This window comes from Arachis ipaensis, chromosome B9, assembly GCF_059453495.1.
Source record: "Arachis ipaensis isolate K30076 ecotype BB chromosome B9, ASM5945349v1, whole genome shotgun sequence".
Lineage (NCBI taxonomy): Eukaryota > Viridiplantae > Streptophyta > Magnoliopsida > Fabales > Fabaceae > Arachis > Arachis ipaensis.
In genome coordinates, this window is record NC_142444.1 from 4135321 (window position 1) to 4157813 (window position 22493).

Below are 22493 nucleotides of genomic sequence, written 5' to 3' on the forward strand. Positions count from 1 at the left end.
TTTAATTACATTAATTATAATTAATTAATTATATTAATTATTTATTTAAATAAATTGATTTTGTTTAATTTGTATTAATATTTTTCGTCTTATGTATTTTGATTAATAATTTTTAAAAATATTATAATTTTTATATGAGATATTCATATGATATTTTTATTTATTTAACTTATTTTATTGAGACAAACAATTATAATTAATTTGTTATATCAATTATTTAATTCAATTAATTTAAATATACGTCATTTGATTCAATTTATTGTCATGTTAGTATGTTACCATTTGAATAGTTGTTTATCAAAATTTTCTCTTCATTTTTTTCTTAATCTTAAATATTTTTATTTTAAATCTCAAAATTTTATTTATTATTTCTATTTTTATTTTAATATCAAATTTAATACTTCTATTAATATTTTCTTACAATTTATTATTTAATAGTTATATGCACACCATCAATTATATAATCGTGAATATTACTTCAATTTATTAAAAAATACAATCTTATTTTTTTTATTTTAACTATTTTTGTATTTCATACATATTCACGGTAAAAAAATCATATATTCTAGAATCGAATCTTATTTTTTTCACCAATTACTTTTTCATTCTGTAATATTTTTTCTCTTTTGATACATTATTTTTAGGGCAAAACACTAAAATGCGCCAAGGGCAGGTGAAATTTACCCAAATCAGCCAAACGAAATTCTGATACATCAATCCACCAAAGGACAAAATAATGTAATTCGAATCAATACAATTCGAATTACAATCCCACATAATTCGAATTGATATATTTCGAATTATAACCAACCATTATTCGAATGTAGTTCGAATCAATAAGCATCGAATTAAGGATGCATGGTTCGAATTAAATCAATTCGAATTAGTAGGTAGACGTTATTTTTAGGAAGTTCGAATCGAATTGATTCGAATTACGTACAAATCGCAACAAGTTGTAATTCGAAACGAGTTGATTCGAATTACTCGCATTTCGCAACAAAAGGTAATTCGAGACTAGTTGATTCGAATTACAAGTGAATGCCCTATATAAGGAGTTCGAACCTAGTTCATTCAAATCAGTTTTTCAATCTCATACCCCACAAAATCCCAGAGAAAACGACCCAAAACCGGCCCGAGAAAGTTTGGAGCGGCAAACTTAGGCGATGGGGGACGATCCGGGAAGGCTGTATCGACTGGATGGAGTCGCTCATATAGCCGGGGTGATCAACGACGAGGTTAGTGGTTTATGATGGTGGTTTATTATATTTGTATATGTTAGTGGTTTATGAAAGCGGTATTTCAAGTGGTTTATGATAGCGGTTTTAAATGCGGTTTTATTGGCGGTTTATGTCAGTGGTTTGGGTTAGTTGTAGTGCATGCGGTTTATGTAAGTGGATTTGCCCATGATTTTTGTAAGTGGATTTGTCCGTGGTTTAATGAGTGGTTTGATGATTGGTTTTGCCCGTAGTTTTCGTAAGTGGATTTGCATGTGGTTTATTTTTCTAATTTTTTGGATGCGGTTTGAGTATGCGGATTTGCTTAGGGTTTTGCTAGCAGTTTAGTAGAGTTTGCTTTTGCATGTGGAATTTAGTGGTATTTTTCTAATTTGTTACTTGTTAGCGTCGTGAATTTTATCCGTTAGTGGTATTGTAAATCGTTCTAATTATGCGATCCATGTAATGCGCAGCCCCGGCGTTGCATATCGAGCATGCGGCGGCAGCAGGGGATGCGACTTGATGAGAGGTACGTTCCGTACTTGCAGATGGCCGGACTATACCATCTTGCGAGACTGAACGACATATGGTTCCGATTGGACGAGCCCCTTGTCAGTGCATTCGTAGAGCGGTGGCGTCCGGAGACGCACACGTTTCACATGCCGTTCGGCGAGTGCACCATCACACTTCAGGACGTCGCGTACCAGTTGGGATTGCTAGTAGACGGACATTACGTCAGTGGTTGCCTGACAGACTTTCACGTATACATAGAGGGTGGCAGGCCAGCTTGGCAGTGGTTCCATGAGTTGCTTGGTGTGTTACCTCCCGCGAACCAAATACAAAAGTTCGCAGTGAACTGTACCTGGTTCCAGGAGACTTTTGCAGAGTGCCCCGAGGGGGCAGATGAGGAGACGGTCAGGCGCTTTGCCCGTGCCTATATCATGATGTTGTTGGGCACCCAGCTGTTTTCCGACAAGTCCGGCAATCGTATTCACATCAAATGGTTATTGTTTGTGGCTAGGCTTGAGGAGATGGGTGGCTATAGCTGGGGGTCGGCGGCACTAGCATGGTTGTACCGGTGCATGTGCCGAGTGGCCAACAGACATGTAGTGAAGTTAGCTGGGCCGTTACAGTTACTTCAGTCTTTGATCTTTTGGCGTTTTTCTGGTTTTAGGCCTGCTGGGTATGATGCCTTTAGCTGGCCCCTTGCCTCGAGGTACCACTATCGTATTGAACTATTTTTCTTTATTTTATTTATTGTCAATTTCTCATGCAATTTTATGCCTTTTAGAATCACTCATTTAATGCAGTAGCATCTTTAATTTCTTATGCAGGTGGTCAGGTTACAATCCTGAGATTAGCGAGAAGGGACCTCGGGTGCAGATGGCTCGATTGAAGATCGACTTGTTACAGGCTCGGGATGTAAGTACGCTAATCTCATATGTATAGTTAATGCTTCTTTCAGTTTATACGGTTTAACGAATTCGTCAAATGGATTTGATTTGCTTTTTTCAGTTTATATGGATGCCCTATAGCACACCCGATGTCCTCCAGGTGGTTCATCCGGAGGTCTTGGAGCCTAGGCATACGATGTTATGGCGGTGTGTGACGTCCCTGATATATTTTGCGGTGGTTGAGTGGCATCAGGTTGATAGAGTGTGGCCGCAGTTCGGCGGCGTACAGCCTCCCCTGCATCCCGCCCTGAACATCGACTTCTTGATGTCAAAGGACGGGAGAGGTGGTGACCGTTGGTTCCCGTCCCATTTACAGCACTGGCACTTTTATTGGGAGACACGTGCGGAGCACGTGTTGCGGTTCGATGTTGTTGCTGACCCGGGACCTTCACATGAGTTATTGGTTTGGTGGCATCAGCATGGAAAGAGGTTCTTGTCACCTGAGATGTACTTGGGGGATCCGAGAGGTATTCCTATTCCGGTTGAGGCGACGCAGAGGGGTGCCGGCCGAGTTCCAGATATGGACCGAGTTGACGACGTTCCTGACAAGCATCGGGTTGAGAGGAGAGCTCGAGTCGGGACACGTCGTAGCCATCGTGAGTGGAGATGGCTGGACCAGGCTATGGAGGAGGGTGAGGAAGCCGGGAGGGGCGGTGGTCGACGACGAGGGCGTGGAGGCAGGAGGAGGGGGGCTGCTCCTGGGCAGGATATGCCTGATCGTGGTGATCATGCCGATGGAGGGGGGGCTGCAGTGGGTGGTGTTAGGCCCTCTCATGGTGGACTAGGTGGATAGTGGTATGGATCCGATATGGGAGATCCATCGAGCCATGCTGACACCGGGCTGGGAGAGGGTCCTCTCGGAGATTACTTCGTTGGTGTTCCGACTGATGACCAGCCACATCAGGAGAATACGCCATGGGTGATTCCCGGATCCATGTTTTCAAAGTTTCTTGCCGGTGATGGGATTGACGTGGATTTTGGTGGATCACATTTCCTAGATGATATCACCACCATCATGCAGGAGGATGAGGCATCCCGTCGACGGGGACAGACGTCGGGGACACAGACAGCGTTAGATGTCGATCTGAATGAGCCTCCCTCTGTGGGCCCAGTTCAGCCTTTCGCCTTGGGTGGGACCCCAGCATCCGCACATACTGGTGCGTCACATTCAGTCGCCAGACCATCCTCGTTCAGACCCATACATGTCCAGTCTAGGGTGCCTGCCCAGCCACCCCCGGAGGACGAGGAGGACGAGATCGAGGATGAGGAGCCCCTTATCCGGCGAGGTCACCGGACACGAGTTCCACGCCGTTGTGGCACGGGGTCGCACCTCTTTAGATGATTTGTGTATCGTGGTATATGTTATTTCCTGATCTTTGTTGTATGTTATATCGTTTTGTTATCGGTGTTGTATTTTAATTTGTTAGTCCATCAGATGTTATGTATTTTATTTCCTGATCTTATGTATTTTAATTTGTATTTTAATTTGGTATATGTTATTTCCTGATCTTATGTATTTTATTTCCATAATAGTTAACACATTTAACATACATGTCTTCTACGAGACGGATATTTCAACACTGAAAACTTACTATTTAGCAAACAAAGTACATCTTTTTTCTAGAAAACAAGTACAGATGGTCAAACTAATACAAAATAGAACACAAATCCAGACATAACTATTCATTTCACCCTGCATGACTGGTTCCTCCGGCTTGTGGCCAACTCCGGCGAGTGTGTCCGGGTTGCCTACAGAGGCCACATCTCTTGGGCTGGTTCGGATCTGCCTCATCCATATTGGTCCGTATCCGAGTGGACCGCGGACGACCCTCCCTTGCACGCCTCATATTCGGGTCCGGTATAACGGTTGGCCCGTCATAAGGTGGCCAGAAACCCTCCGGGATGGGAGGTGTGAATCACATCCGATATACACTGAAAATCGAACTAAGTCGATAAACCTGGTGGACGTATGGCTGCCAAGTAACACGTGAGTAGGCACAGCATGCCAATGCGTGCGGACATGGAAAATGAAGTGCCTAGAAGTAGCCACAATCACATGTCTGCGAAGCTAGTGAGACCCTGTAGCTACCCAGTGAGAACGAACCAGTCGGAGTCGTCTCTGCCACGGTGTACTCCGAGTTATCCCTGTCATATACAGTCACCGTGAAGCACCTAGCCGTCTTCAGATTGGCCGCGATACACTTTACCAGGTATTGACTGAATTGTTGTCCGATACCTAGCTGGGCCTCGGCCTCCCTCCCCTTGCGGACAAATAGTTCAACCAACCTGCCGTATGTGGCCTTCACCAGCGAGCACACAGGGAGGTTCCTCACACCCTTAAGGATTGAGTTCACACACTCAGAGATATTGGTTGTCATGTGCCCGAATCTGCGCCCCTTATCACAATACTGTGTCCACAACGAATACTCAATCCTGTTCGCCCAGTCACACATGGCCGGATTCTCAGACCGCAGAATGTCAAACCAGTAATCAAACTCCACTTCGGTCTTCGCATATGCGGCATTCACAAGAAGCCTCTGAGCGTCTTTGCCCTTGAAGGTGAGGGCGAAATTTGCTGCTACGTGTCGAATGCAGAATGCCCGGTATGCAGCTGGAGGTAGCCATCCCCCATCAGGAGCCTCAAGCGCGGCCTTGATGCCGTTATGGCTGTCCGAAATAACTAGAAGACCTGGCTACGGTGTGACGTGCTGACGGAGGTGAGAGAGAAAGAAGGACCACGAATCAGCATTCTCACCCTCAACTAGTGCAAATGCCACAGGGAGTATGTTGGAGTTCCCGTCCTGTGCAATTGCGACTAGCAACGTTCTGCCATACTTACCATATATATGGGTGCCGTCAATACTCACCAACGGCTTGCAATGACGGAATGTCTCAATACAAGGTGGGAACGTCCAGAACAACCTATGAAAATAAGCATGAGACTCGTCCAACTGGCCCCCAACTCGAACTGGGCATGTCCGAAGGACTGCTACTGAACCAGGCATGGTCTCCTAACACCCACCTAGGGGGCTTGTTGTACGACTCATCCCAGTCACCATAGATGATGGCAACAGCCTTCTGCTTCGCCATCCAGACCCTCCTGTACGTCGGCCTGAATCCAAAATTTGCGGCCGTGGCATTTATGAGCACCTTGATGTTGACGGATGCATCAGCCCTCACCATTGGCATAATGAATGTCGCTATCACATGATAATCCAAACTCCTATGGTCGCTGGAGATAGAGGTGGCGAGACACGTATGCGGTCCGTTGTACCGTTTCACTTCCCAGATGCCCTTGCGCTGCCGAAGACTCAACCGAATCAACCATGTGCACCCATTCCCAAACTCAGAACACTTTTCCACATACCGGCGATAGTCAGACTCAACCACCATGTACTGTACCCCTCGGCGGATGCTGTAAGTCTTCACACTCAACAGGGCCTCATCTTTATCCTGAAACTGTTGACCAACCTGGAACTCTGTCATACCAGCAGACCCATCCACATCTCTAGCGCCAAAGCCAGCAGCCTGCCCAGGAAGCCCGTTCTGCCCCATGGCATCCAGGTCCAATGATGAAAAATGGGATGGGTACTGCTGTGTGCCAGAACTAGATCCACCTGCAGCCCCTCTCGAGTCACTCGCTGCGAGATCATCGCCACTATCGTCAGCAATCAGATCCGGCTCAACATCATCGTCATCTGGATCATCAAACAATCCGTCTCCAACACCAGCTGGTGTAGCACAATGTACTGAGGTCGGAAGATGTTCCCCTGTACCAACCTCGTCGCCGATATTGCCACTGAGATCAACAGCGAACGAAGGGGAGGCGACAGGCTGGGTCGGTGGCTCGTACACAGGGACGGAGGAAGAAGCAATGGCAGGTCTCGAGCTAGAACTAGCCACCGTGGCTAAAGTGTTCGTGTTCCGGTTCGAACCCCCCGAGCTGGATACCACATCAACCAACTTTGCCAACAGCTCTGGTGTCCTCACCTCGGGAAACTGCCGGCGACAATGATACATGACCTGCAAGTCCTCATCACTTCCGATCGTGAAACAGTCATACTTCACGGTATCTTGGAGGACCGTCGTTGGAATGCGATAGAAAAACTTCTTAACCATTTTCAGACCCTCCAGACCAAGTTTCAGCAGTACAGAGCTAACAAGGTCATCATAGCTCGTCGTTGACCTCACGATAATACAGAGAGGATCCTTATCGGTGAACTTCACACCAGATCGAGTTTTTCTCTTAATCGATCCTCTGTGGTGAACCAGCACTAGAAAACTATCCTCACTAGCCATCTTACCCCTCTATTGAGAGCAACTCACGTACACATCGTATATATAGAGCTTTCCTTCTTAGTAATTCGAATCAAGTTCATTCGCACTATATATATATATAATTCGAATCATATCAATTCGAATTACTCTTGCTTAGAAAACAATAGTAATTCGAAACTACTTGATTCGAACTTCCTCTTTATGCAGCTGATGCTAGTAATTCGAATTGACTAAATTCGAACTACTCTAACTTAAATCGATGCATATTGATTCGAATTACTTAGGCACGTTACTTGGGAATAATTCGAATTATATCAATTCGAATTACATTGATATCTAATTCAAAATGTATTGATTCGAATTACATTAATTTATCCTTTGGTGGATTGATGTATCAGAATTGGTAATTTTCAACCCAACTTGGCACATATACGTTTTTTGCCCTTTTTTTTAACACATTTTCCAAACACACCTTAAATATCTTTGTCTGTTAAGGTGCCACACCAAAGAGTTTAGCTTTGGTTTTGACATGACTGCTCATATAAGAGTTAGGATAGGCTTGAATCACAAATCACGCTACACAGTGGGCACAGAGCGAATTATTCTTTCGTCATTTACTAAGAATACCGTACACACATTGCTTAGAGTAGTCTATCCCAATTTTTTAAAGAGCCTCTCCATGTAAGTAAAATTCTTGTTTTATGTGTTACAGTTTGTCTGTTTTTTCAATATCTAAATTCAATTCCCTAATTAGTTTACTTTTTAGCAGAACTAAACTAGTCAAAATACTTTTTCATTCTTTGATTTTGTTATTGCTTGAATAATCTCTTTTGGCCTATTATTTCACCTCTGCTAATAGGGATTTTTTTTGTTATAAAAAAATTATTTTAAAGTAATTAAATTGAGTAATACAGTGATTTATGATATAGGTTTTGTTAACCAAGTTAAAAATACCAAATTGACTACATTAAAAATTTAATTTTTTTTATTATTATACTATTAAAAATTTCAAATTCTTTGTTATTATACTCTTAATATGATATTAGCTAAATTCTTATGATATTGCACAGATAAATAAGTGCACACACAGTCATAAACGAACATCTTATGTATGTAAGATATGTGCTTGTACAGTTGTACTTGGAGCCCCTTCTCAATTAAATTCCTGTTTCATTCAGTTGGTTTACATTTTGCACTAATTAGATACAACAGAACTTCACTTTACACAGGAAAGTTGTGATTTTGTCTTCATTTCACGTACAATTGCAGCCTATTGATATACAATATGTTAAATTTCAAAGCAAAAAAATTTTCAGATGATTGGCCAGTTCTCTAAATCTTGAACATAGTGTTTTAGTTTCAAAACGGTGCACAATGTTGATGTTATGAGAGAAGCATTGAAGTTCAACTTCTAATTATTGTAGAAAGTCAGAGTGAGACATTTTATGTCACAAATAACGTGTACAACCATGAACAAATGAATATCTTTGTCATTTGAAGTCCTACATCGGAGATATTACCTATGTTTTGGATAAGAGGACCAATATAAAATCCACTAAATACATCCATCTTAGAGCACGCAGCCACGCATTGTGCACAGAGCGAACTATTCTTTCGCCTTTTACTAAAGAATACCGTGTGCACGTTGCATAAAGTGGCATACGCCAATTTTTAGAGGGTCTTTTCCTTTGTTAGGAAATTGATCCACAATTAAGTTTAATTCTTATTACTTTTGTTATTGTTTTTGTTAGTAAGTTTTTATGAGGTAAATGCTACATATAATTCTTGTTACTTTTGTTATTGTTTTTGTTAGTAAGTTTTTAGGGTAAAAAATCACATATATGCCAAGGGGAGATTGATATTACGCAAATCAGCCAAACAAAAATCTCATTATTACTCCCTTGATAACAAAAATCTCATTATTACACAAAAATCTCATTATTACTCCCTTGATATTACGCAAATCAGCCAAACAAAAATCTCATTATTACTCCCTTTTCGTAATAAATTCTAATAATTTTTTTTAATGAATTTATTTAAATTATACTACAAAAAACAAATTCTAATAAATTTTTTTAATGAATTTATTTAAATTATACTAAAAAAATATTTTATTCTATGCAAAATAATTTTAAAAAAATAGCTTAAAAAATATTTTTTTAAATTATTTTGCATACAATAAAATATTTTTTTGTGGTATAATTTAAATAAATTTATTAAAAAATATTCATGAGCTATTAAGAATGGGCAGAAGAGTATTGTATAATCACATTAAAAATAGCTTTTAATAAGTACAAGTACTATAATTGTGTTTTGGTAAAACAACTTTTAAAAATTAAAAAAAATTATAATAAACATATTTATAACGAAGAATAATATTTTTTTTCAAATTTTAGAGACCAATAATTTAAATATTTATTTGATTTACTCTCTATATTAATATAAATAGAGTTATCATTAGTCAATAATAAAACTTGTACTGATACGTCTATTACCCATTTATATATATTGACTCACTTATACAAATCACAAAAAATAGATACATATCTCAAGTAAAATTATATGAAGATTGTGTTAGAATTTGTGAAGGTTAGGTTGAGAAATTAGAAATATATGAGGATTCTAATGGCAATATAATGACAGGAAATATGTGTGGAAAAATAAATAAAATATATTTTTTAATTGTTTTGTATGGAATAAAATATTTTCTTTAATTTCTAAATTATTATTGACTATGTAGAGTACTTTATTTAGTACATGCATGTATTTACCTAAGTCATTAGAACATTACAAATTTTTATAGTACTCCTAACATTTTTTAAGCCATTTTTTTTAAAATTGTTTTGCATAGAATAAAATATTTTTTGTAGTATAATTTAAATAAATTCATTAAAAAAATTTATTAAAAAATATTTATGAACTATTAAAAATGGACAAAAGTGTATTGTATGGAATTTGAATTGATAACTCATTAATATTTTAAAGAAGTCTCGTAATTAAATATTTTGTTAGTTTTTTTTTAATACATGAAATAAAATATATATTTTTTAATTTTTTAATTATTTTTTTAATAAATTATTAAATTTTTTAATAAATCAGGGTGTAATTCGAATCACCCTAATTCGAATTACTGTATGTGTAATTCGAATCAGGTTAATTCGAATTAGTGTGTGTGCATGTGTGTATAATTCGAATTATATGTAAATGGAGTCGAATTGAGTAGATTCGAACTATATAAAAATGGCTATTGGTAGATTCATGAAGCAGTTTTTCATTTGACTTATTTGTGTAAATTTTTTCTTCTCTTAGTTTAATATAGTGATTTGCCCTTATTTTTACTTATAAAATTTTTTTATAAGCTATAAAATATTATTATTTATTATTGTACTCTATCTCCACAAAATTATAAACTAGTGTTATTACCGTCTTCAAATGATCAAAATATTCCACTATTAATATTAACCTATTCAAGTTTAGAATTTCGGGAGGCTAAACTACACAAGGAATACAAGAGACGAATGGCAGATTAGGCTTATCTCTCTTAAATGATATAAGCATCGAAGTGAGGTGCAATGGTTTATTTAGATCCAGAGCTTTTAAGTCCTTGCAATTAGCAATGGTTTATTTAGATCCAGAACTTTTAAGTCCTTGCAATTACTTCACTGCCACTATCCAGCCACCCAAAAAAGGTATCCAGGGACAATAGAATCTCAAGGATCCAAGTTACAAAGCAAAAGGAAATGCTTGCCTTTGCAACACTGCTTGATGGTTCTCCCTCACTGGCACTGCAATTACATGGCCTATATAGCAGCAATAATTCATCAATTTCCATGACTCAAGGAATGAAGGTTAGCAGCAAGAGAGTACATTACATGGCAAGACAACCTTGGTACCGAAGCAACAACCAAAGTTCATATAAAGCAAAGAAAAGAAAAGAAATGAACCTGCTTTTTTCTTGTGTAAAAAGAACTTGAATTAATAACCTTCAACCTCTACAAAAACTTAGTAACCAATTATCAAAGACTCAAAACAGTATCAAATCCGTTCCACAAAATCAAAATTAATATCACAACACCAACAAACAAGAAGAATCAGAATAATGACATCAAAAAATAAAAAATAACCTAGACTAATTAATTTTAACATATCAATTTCAAGTCATTTACAACTACAAAGAACTATCAAAAGCCTGAAATAAACTCACTCTTAGGCAATAACTTAGCACATACTAATAACATCCACAAGTTTATACTTTAAACTGTATCAGCAGAGTAATGAGATAGTTTTTCTAATGAACAATAATCAACATATTTCCCTTATGATACAAGTATTTGTTTAGGACCTTATTTTTCTGAACAAGAAAAATGTTCCTGCCAAAAAAAAAAAGCCTTGGCGGCCATAGAATAAAATGCTAAAAACAAGTAATTTATTTTTATTTTTCAAAGAAAGTAAACTAAATCATTCAAACAATTACTTCATTTGCCGTAAAAAAAACCAACTTGAACAAAAATAAATCAGAGTCAGAATAAGAAAAATCAAATGCACAAAATGGATGAAAGATAGTAGTAAAAGTAAAGAAAGTGGACTCAGAAAGTGTTAGAATCACCAATTCACCATTATATGTGCTCTTTCTGAGTTGAAGTCCAAGTAGTAGCATTTAGTGTTATGTCAAACTTATTAAATGGCTTTCAAGTTGTAGCTTCTTAAAAGGTTCAGAGATTTCACTCATATTCCCTTACAATTTTGCTAACTTCCCTAACTTTCCCTTACAATTTTCATCAACAAGTAGCACAAATCTTAAAATGCTAATAATTATTACCTGTTCCAAAGTTGGTCTTGACTCAATCTGGCTCCCGTTGCTAAGAATATAGACAAACAAGGATAACCACTCTAGCCTAAATTTTTGTAATCTGCCAAATTCAGTTTATCAAACAAATCAGATACCTCAACATATTTTCATAGGAATGAAATCTTAATAATATATTCTCCAAATCTTTCACAGCCATCATTGCTTTTTTAATTAGCTTTTGATATATATATTACGAATAGACAATAACAACTACTATCAAAGTAATTAAACTACTACTATCCCATGTTGAAGGTTCCTCAATAATAATGTAAAGGCAATAAAAAAAATTAACGCTAGCTCTATATCCCTCTTCTAATGCTAAATATCTAGTTCTAATTATTATTGCCGAAACATTGAGACAAAGAACGAAGGGAGCCTGGGAATATAAACCTAGCCAGAAAAAGAAGAACTTATTGCTTACTTTGTTAGTTAAATTATTTTGATTCGCAATCAGGCATACAGCGAATAGAGGATCCTAAGAAATTTCATTAGTCAAAAACTGTTTTAATGTAAAACAGAGAGAAGAAAATCTTAATATATATATATATATATATATATATATATATATATAGAGAGAGAGAGAGAGAGAGAGAGAGAGAGAGAGAGAGAGAGAGAGAGAGAGAGAGAGTAACTTTCTGCGCTTTCAGGAGAGAAATTTGTGCTTTCAGATTGATGGACAAGAAGGAGAAACAACTAGAGAACAGGGGAATGGATTATCAGTGAGGTAAAATATTAATCCAACATCATAACCAAAGTCATTATCATCAGTGAGGTTTTCAACATATCATATCTTGAATGATCACAAAATAAAGAAGTGCGTGCATAGCTAATAGCCATCGGAGTTGCCTAGGATCTGATCTTGATAAGAACGCTTAGCTTGTTCAAAAATAATCATGGACAAATCGGAATACAATATAATGATGACTTAAATATGGCTATGGCAATACCAACGAAATATTTGGCATGGTCCCTAGAAATATGCTTCAACATGAAATCTAAGGTAATAATAAAAATGACCATGGTCTAAGTTCCCCCAAAAACATTAACAAAAATATATATTATATATATATATATATATATATATATAGTGGTTGATTTTTTATATCCATACAGCATTTTGAAAATATTTGGCATGGCAATTAAGGTAAAATTCGACTAACCGAATCTTGAACCAACCCCTTGACACCTTGCTGAGAAAGCCAAGGTTTCCCTCACAGTCATTTCTCCAATATGAACATCATTCTGGCTGATGTATATTGCAGTTCTTTGAGGTACAAACTCATTCATTTCATGGCCATTATAGGTAACTCTGCCACTAACCTGCAACATATTTTTCAGCAAAAAATGGATATAAGGTGAGCAATAATCATGGTTTGGTTAGATTATCTGATTGATGCATACATGAAGAAAAACATGAAAGAAGCACTTTAACCTTAAGATCCAGACCAAGCTTTCCTGCCAGAGCCAAAAGAAGTGTGGTTTTTCCAGAACTTGGAGGGCCTAAAAGCAATGTCATCCTGAAAATGAAAACAAAATGTAGTGGTGAATAGGAAGATGAATAAAGTTTGAGCTTCAGGATTCCAACTAATCCTATCTTCTTACCTACAAGGTCTTACAATTCCACTAGTATATTTAAGAATGGTCACTTGCTTCTTTTGGCTTGAAAGGATATGAAGATAATTCAAATAACTCTGGAAGATTAAAAATTTCAGAATAAGTACAAATCCTACACAAACTAAAACCAACAACAATCTTGATTGAAGCATCAAAGGAAAGAGAGATTTAGAAATCACACGTGGTTTACCTCAACTATATTAACAATGAAGTTAAAAAACGTGGGTAAGGCTCTGCTGCCAACATGAGCTTCTGCCTCAACATTTAGATGCTCAAACCTGGCTTCAATTGTTGGAATATTGATTCCAACTCTAGAAAATATTCAAAGGAAAGTTTTGCAATTTAAAACTGTTGAAGAAAATAAAAGAGAAGACAAGCTTTAACAATGGATATTATATATACCTATCAATTCTTTCCCTCAGCTTCAACAGAAACTTCTCATTATCCTTTTCAGCAGTACCTACCAACATTTGCAACACTTTCTTTCTTTCAACTGTTCCAATATCAGTGACATCAATCTCACTCACCTCACCATTGGATGCAGTTAACAAGCCTCTCTTTAAATTCTTACCATTTTCCCCTTTTCTTTTAAATATTCAACTATGTGATATATTCATAAAAAATATATCGCTTTAATATTCATGAACAATAAATAACTTATGTCATCAGGTTAATTCCTTAGAAGTTCATATTATTCTTTGACAAGACGAGTTGGTTAAGTTTGTTAATCGATGAAAGTTTGTAAATAATTATTCCCGAGGAGTGCTAGAGGGCTAATATAAAAAAAAGTGAGAGTTGGCAAAAAACATGACAAATGCGACTGTTCGTCATAAAATAGGGTCTAGAACTACAAGGGATATCTAGATAATTAAGAATATAAAAGCTCTTTTTCTTTGTGACATGGCTTATCGTTTTGTTTGTTAAAATCTCGTTTCAACTCTTCCATTTGTTTTAAGCTCCAATTCTTTAATACTCAGCAAGAACAGATAACTTATATCACCAGGTTGGTACCTCAGAACTCAGAAGTTCATATTATTTCTTTGACCACCAAGAGAGAAAACAAATGTATCAATACATCATTTTCTCCCACTACCTAGTATGTTGATCACTGAAAGCTGGTAATCATTTATTTATCACAAGAAATAAAAAATAAAAAAATAAAAATATATTAATTTCGATTTTGTTTAGTCATAAAAGAATCATTTATGACCATGAATCCATAATTTGAAGATGCCAATACTATGGTATGGATCATTCATGTACCAATTATCAGTATATTTCATCTGGCTCAACGGGTAAAGCATCCAGTTTTGGATCCAAAAACAACAAAATTAAAAGGAAATGGTACGCATTAAATTACATATTACATTCTCTCCCCTTAATTTTACCCTAAAATAATAGGTTTGAATCTAAGATCAGATCTTCATCACAAGCATAAATTTACTGTAAGTGCAAAGGAACACTAGTAAATGATGGTTAATCCTACAAACCCAGTCTGGGCATGTGAATATGAAATTGGCAATAATCATAACAGGTAGTATAATTTTGTAAAAAACTAGATAAATAATCACTAAATTAGAAAAGCAATAAGAACAGATAAATTCTCAAAGTCAAAAGTCATAAAGAAGGCATAGGAGTTTACTAGAATCAAACCATCCAGAAGACAGCTTGTCCGTTAGGGTTTGATTAACTGGATCTGGGATGATGTACTTGGAAGGCTACGATATGGTGGTGAAACTAAGCTTTCGTGATAAATACAGAAGTACAATCCCAGTTTGTTAGACGGAGGAGTATGTTCCAATACAGGAAATTCAAAGCCGTCATGATCTAAGTTATACAGAACTAGCTTTGAATATGCTGCAGCCGCCATAAGAACATAATTTTCCCAGATATACAATGGGCGTAAATGATGACCAGATAGACTCGGGTGGCAGGAGATGCTGGCCAATTTAGTCCAAGATTGAGGCACTCCATACTCTTCCATCAGCCACACAGACCAATGAGTCTTCTCATCATGGCTGACACAAGCTGCAAGGCAGTTCCTCAGCACACATAACTGTGGGAAGTCGAAGGTTTTATTGTCCGGATCCTTGAGAGACAGAGAAAACTCGCTAAAAGTCTCCTTCACCAAGTCAAAGGAAATAACCAAGTACTCCATATGCTGACAAACCCAATTAAGAGTGGCGGTGCCAGGCACAAATACCCCCTTTCTATCACCAACTACGCCACCCGGCATATCTTGAATTGTTCTCATGGAAGAAGAGTTCCGACAAAATGTATAAATTCTGGTTTGGGGTTTCCGCTCCTGTATCTGCTTTACAACCGCAACAAGTTTGTACTTGTCATTCACAGGATCATAGCCGAAACCGGAATTCCATATGAAACCCCAAATTTTCAGCGATTGGGATGTCAATCCAGTATAGGGATTCCACAACATGACACTGTTGTTGAGGCTGTCAGCACCCCCATGCATGCACAGCAATCCATTGCAAGAGCTATTAATTCCGTGGCAATGTGGTCTCTCCTCGAAGAGAACGACTTCTGTAGGTTCGGAAGGGTTCTCGACCAAGGATCGTAAGGAGAAATCTCCGAATTTGATGCATTTGAATTTAAAACTATGATGAAAAGCAACTCGTGGCCCACTCAAACTTGGATCCGCGGCGATTGAACGTTGAACATGGTAGTTGGCGAATTGGGAGCTGGAAATTAGAGTTCTCCATGAACGGCACACACTCCTTAAACGAAGAAGTAACCTTGCCGGAAGCCTCGTCAAGATTTCTGTGAGGATTTCATCCGGAACGACAAGCAGTTTCGGGGTGTTGCTGGTGACTCTTAAAGGCTTCCTCTCGTCATAATCATGAGGCTGCTCCATAACAACTTGAACGGAGGTTAGCCGCAGCCACAGCGGCAAACAGGTTTAACTTCACAAACTTGAAACTTGCGGACTGCAAAGGCTCGGCACTGCACTATATATAGTATAGTATCTATTTGACTATTTCCGATTCCTATAATATTTTTTATTTATTATAATTTTAAAAATAAGTAAATGGTTAAATTAGTCATTGAAAGATCACACATTTTTCAAATTGATTTTTGACGGATTTTTTTAATTAAATTTGTTCTTTAAAAATTTTAATTTAGTCATGTTACTCTTTAGGTCACTTTCTTTATTAATGGTGTCAAAATTTGCTAATATGACACCTTAAGTGACATCATAACACACCTAAAAATCTTAATTGACTATTAAGATAATAAATTTATAAAATTAGATTAAATTAAAATCTAATTGAGAAAAAATTTTGAGGTATTGGAATCACTCAATTTGAGTTTGATGTGATTTAATTTCATAAACTAATCATGTTAATACTCAATTAGGACTACTAGGTGTGTATTGTGATGTTATTTAACGTACCACATCAACAAACTCTAACGTCGTTAGCAATGAAAGTGACGGAAAGACTAACATGACTAATTTAAAATCTTTACAGAAGGAATTTGATTTAAAAAAACCTTTGAAAACCGATTTGAAGAAATGAAGAATGAGTGATCTTTTAAAAACTAATTTGACTATTTATTCTTTTAAAAATATTTGTTTCTTAAGTAAAAAAATAAAAAAAATGTAAATTTTAGTTTTTAAAAAAATATTTTTTATTTTTTTAGTATTTTTATTTTTATTATTAAAATTTTATAAACTCACTAAAAAATACTTTTTATTGATAAAACCTTTTTTTTTTATAAATTTGGTGTCATTCAAATAAGCTCAAAGTGAATTAATCAAAGAAACAAAAGTCTATCTATTTAAAAATAAAAATATTATTTACACATTAAAATTAGATATTAAATATAAATACATTATTTATACAATGAATGATTTTTATTTTTAATGTAGACATAATATGATTATTTTTTTAATACCACGATTATAAAAATCGACAATGAACTTAAGAAACATATATTTTTAATATTATAATTTTTTAATGTTAATTATTTAGATTTTATTTTTTAAAAAAAATAAAAAATATTAATTATAGTTGTTAAAACTTCGCTAATTGAATGTTGTTCCCCACTTCCCCAATACTTTTTTTTATTATTAAACCTTTCAATAGATCAAAGGTGAATACTAGGGTGAAAAACATGATTCTTTTCTACACATAAAGAATTTTATTGGCATTGCTCATGAGGTGTTGTGTGTCTTATTGAAGGAGCAGCTTTTGAGTTTTGAATATCAGAATGTTCTTAGAAAATATAATTAAGTTTTTTCTTATATTATTAAAGCTTTTAGTAGATCAAATTTAGTGCCTTTTTTTTACACTCAATGTTCTTAGTACTTATAGTAATAATCTTTTCTCCGGGCATTTTTTTTACCATTACTTTTGTTGCTCTTTAATTATTTTCCCTAATAGTTTATTGACATGCATATTAAAAACAAATTAATATATTTTACTTAAAAACAAATTAAAAAAATAAAGGATTATCCAGGTAACTAAGGTATATAAGACTGAGTTTGGTTTTTGGGACAAATGAGACTGACATTCGAAGACTAAGTTGGGTATTATATTTGGTGATTAAAAATTTAAACTAAAATTTTAGTGTCGGAATAAAAATTTTAGTATTTTTAAAAAATAGGGACACAAAAAAAAAACAGAAATTTTTAGAAATTGAGACTAAAATTTTTATAATATTTTTTTTAAAAAAATACTCTCATTTAACTTTTTAAATTCTAAATCTATCTTTCAACTTTTATATTTATCTTAAATCAAACATAATACACAAATTTAATTTAGGCTCTCAATTTTATCTCTTTATCTCTCTTTCAAATGCATCATAAGAGTTTTGTTTGTGACTTAATCTATAAAATGACTTATTATTAATAATCTGGTATAAATTCTTACCATTTTTCTTTATTTCTTTTAAATCTTCAATTATGTGATATATTCATGAAAAGATGTCACTTTAATATTCATGAATAACAAATAACTTATGTCATCATGTTTTTATCTTTTTGTTTTATGCTATTTTTTTTATTTATAATTCACCAAAGATAAAATTCTATACTTTTTGGACACAAAATTCTAATATCATGTCATTAAATCATTTTTAAAAATTTACATGAATAGAAAGAGGTAACATGAATATTTATATATTTTTAATAGATCTAAACTCTGTTACTCTCTTATAATTCGTTTGATCATATCTCTTGATTTCACCTATCGTATTACTCAACAACTAAATCATTTTTCAAATATGTTTTTCTCTTTATTTTACATGTTTCAATATCTTTAGTTTTTTATTAATGGATTTGACTCATTTGAGTTAAATTGATTCATGTATTCTCCATAAATCTAATTTCATTTTTCTTTAAAATTTCTAATATAAAATATGATGACAGGAAGAGGTTGAATTGGATGTAAAGGTTGCAGAAAAAAAGAATGGGTTGACTACGGTGATAGTGTAGGTAAAAAAAAAAGAATAAAAACAACAATATTACTAAAGAGTTGATTCATTGGGAGAGCCAAACTAGTAAACTTTGATACGAGTTATTAGCTTAATTTTTGAAGAGAACTCTAATTAGGGTAGGAGTTCTGATCATATTTGAAGTGATAGTCTTCATATTTAGATGCATACAAGAAAAAAGTAAAATCTATTGACTTTATTTTATGCTCATATATTGTTAGAACTTATAAAGTTTCTAAGTGTTTGAAGAATTTACAATCAATCGAAGGTTGTAGAAGGTTTAGAAAAGAGGGGTTGAATCTATGGCTTTCTTTTAAGTTACTGAACATACCCTTTTAAAATAATCTTGCAGTCTGAGTCTGTTTGAATTTAGCAGTGAAAATTTTATGAGACAATTTTATTTTATCTCATGAATATCAGAAAATAGGACAGAACAAGATTTAATATTTTATTATTTAATCAGTTATATATTCTATCAAAAAATATGAAAACAAAACTACATCATAATCATACAAACTATTAAACTAATATTAATCAAGTAAATACTAATAAATTAATAAAAAATAATAAATTTACATAATTAGGATGCCCCAAATAATTGATAACATGATCTTCAAGAGACGGATAATCACGTACCATTATAAATATATTAATCTCACTCAACTTTAAAACAAATTCAAAACATTTCTAAATCCCAAACCCAACCACTCCTTTGTCACTCTAAAAAAAAAATAATGAAAACTATCACAGTCCCACTACCATTTTATATATCCGCTGCCAACCCCCAATATCCCACATTAATGGCTGTTGTTCCCGGTGCGGGGCCTCCCTCTTGCGACGCGACACGTGGCAACACGCATGTAGCATGCTGATGCATGTGCGACACGTGGACGGCCGAGAGAAATACGCAGCTTGCGTTCTATGCAGGATGCTGACACGTGGACGGTCGAGACCAACATGCAGCTTGCGTGCTACACAGATATTGGACACGTGACTGGACTAGGTTTACACGCAGCATACGTGCTGAGTTGGCATTGACATGTTGCGTTTGTGTCTTTGGTAGACACGTCAACAACAGATTACCTGCGTGTTAGAACTCTTTTCTGACAGATCCATAATTCTGTAAAATACCTCAAACATCCATATTTAAATAAAGTACCATTCATTTCTCCATATGTAAAATAATTTCTGACAATTTACATCATCTTTATTTTTATTTGGTCAGAGTTAAATTAGAGGTGATTGCTATAATATTTAAAAGTTTTTGTCTAACTTATTAAAAATAGTTAAAATTTAATATTTAATTTTAAAAATATAAAAAATAATTATTAAATATTTAAAATTTATCATAAAAATAAATTAAACAAAAACTAAACACTAAATTATAAGCACCATAGAATTCACTTAAATTATAATGTAAATACGAAGAAATACTAATAAATGATGGTCATTCCTACAAGTCCAGCATGAGGATGTGAAATTGTGAATACGAAATATGAAATAGAAAATAATCATCACCGAAAGTATAGTTTTTTAAAAACTAGATAAATAAATCACTAATTTAAAAAGAAAAATGTAAAACGGTAATTAAAATTTATTATTTTTAATCATTAATTAATTATTAACATTTAAAAGTGTAAACTAAAAATATGTTATTAAACTATTAAATAAAAAAAATTAAATTAATGACCAAAAAAAAAAAAACAAAAACTATAAGGAGTTGGCTAGAAACAAACCATTTAGAAGAGAGCTTATACACTAAGGTTTGATCAACCTGATTTGAGATGAGCTACTTGAAGGCCACGATATGATGGTGAAACTAAGCTTTCGTGATAAATATGGACATACAATCCAACTGAGGGAGACGCAGAAGTAGGTTCCAATACAGGAAATTTAAAGCTGCCATTATCAAAGTTATAAAGAACTATCTTTGAAGACGATGTAACTGCCATAATAACATTTTTCCAGATATACAATGGGCGTAAATGATCACCAGATAGACGCGAAGAAAGACGCGGGTGACAGGGGATGATGACGAATTTAGTCCAAGATTGAGACACTCCATACTCCTTCATTACCCATACAGACCAATGAATTTTCTCATGATTAAAACATGCAAGGCAGTTCCTCAACAAACATAACTGTGGGAAGATGGTTTTATTATACTGATTATTGAGGGGCATGGAAAACTCAGTAAAAATCTCGTTCACCAAGTTAAGGGAAAGAACCAAGAAATCTATAGTGCTATGAGAACGAATCCAGTTAAGAGTGGCGGTGCCAGGCACAAATACCCCTCTACCATCACCCTTTATGCTGCCAATTGGAATATCTTGAATGGCACTCTTGCAAGGGTTCCGACAAAATGTATAAATTCTGATTGCACATTTCGTTATCTCATGTAGAATCTCAACAAGCTTGTACTTGTCATTCACATGATCATAGCCGAAGCCGCTAGCTATTAAGAAGCCCCAATTCCCAGCGATTAGGATGCCAATCCAGTATAGGCATGGTTTCTCATGTCGCCGGAAGCCTCATGCAACCACAGCAATCCATTGCAAGAGCCAGTAATTCTGTATCTACTTTTTCCCTCGAATTGAACCGCTTCCGTAGGCTTGGAAGGATTCTCCAACAAGGATCGTACATAGAAATCTTCCAATCTTTTTGTAGGGGAAGAGCTGAGGATAGTGATAAAAAGCTCGTAGCCCGCTCATACATGGATCCGCGGCAATTGAACGTCGAACATGATCGTTGGCGAATTGGGAGCTGGAAATTAGGGTTCTCCATGAACTGCACACACTCTGTAACCGAAGAAGCGACCTCGCCGGAAGCCTCAGCAAGATTTCTCTGATGAGTTCATCTGGAAGGACTGGCAGTGGCCGCGATGACGTTACCGCTGAAGACAGCAGCCGTTTCCTGCCATTTCTGATGACTCTCAAAGGCTTCTTGTTCGTCATAACTTCAAGGGAGAGTGACTACCGAGGGACACAAACTTTTCACCTCCGAAGGCTCAGCACTATTTATTCCGTGGGCTGAGTGTCACAGAAAATTTTAGAAGGTTAGATTTAACAGTGTTTGAATAGTTTTCTGGAGTGTTTGAGAATACTCTAGATGGTTCCGGAACGTTCTAGAATGTCCTAGAAGGTCCCGGAATACCCTAGAAGGTTCTAGAAGACTCTGGAAGGTCATAGAGTATTCTAGAAGAGTGTAGATGTATATAGAAGTATAAAGAGTGATATGGAATAATCTAGAAACATTTAGAGAGTTGTGGTAGGATAGATATTTGTAAAGAAGGTTCTGGATGATTAATCTGGACCGTTGATTAGATTTAATCCTAACCATCCATTGAGGAGGTGGATGGCTATAAATAGGGATGAGAGTTAGAGTTTGGGTGTGTGTGAATCATTTGTAACCACACTTGAGCAATAAAGTGTTCTTTCACCAAAGCTTCCTTTCTCTTGTGTTCTCTTATATTCTTAGCTTTCTTGCTAAGTATTGAGGGTTAGGCTGACTTGGTCTTAGCTCAAGAGGTTGAGTAAGTCCGAGTGCCGGCACGGTAGCGTTGGAGTGTGTCCAAGGTCGTGACAATTTGGTATCCGAGCAAGGTTCGAGAGGGAGCACAAGTCGCTTGTG

The 22493-nt window shown here is 35.6% G+C and overlaps 1 non-coding gene and 3 pseudogenes across 1 annotated transcript; 3 read left to right on the plus strand and 1 right to left on the minus strand.

The window, feature by feature from the left end:
- The first annotated feature begins 3113 nt into the window (after positions 1-3113).
- On the plus strand, positions 3114-4010 carry LOC148543555 (uncharacterized; annotated as a pseudogene).
- Positions 4011-7520: 3510 nt separating this feature from the next.
- Positions 7521-7623, plus strand: LOC148543556 (U5 spliceosomal RNA; annotated as a pseudogene).
- Positions 7624-8527: 904 nt separating this feature from the next.
- On the plus strand, positions 8528-8646 carry LOC148543557 (U5 spliceosomal RNA). The gene has a single exon (XR_015900603.1). It is a non-coding gene; the product is annotated as a U5 spliceosomal RNA (small nuclear RNA).
- An 11975-nt stretch (positions 8647-20621) lies between these two features.
- LOC107614836 (F-box/kelch-repeat protein At3g23880-like) lies at positions 20622-21817 on the minus strand (annotated as a pseudogene).
- Between the last annotated feature and the right edge of the window lie 676 nt (positions 21818-22493).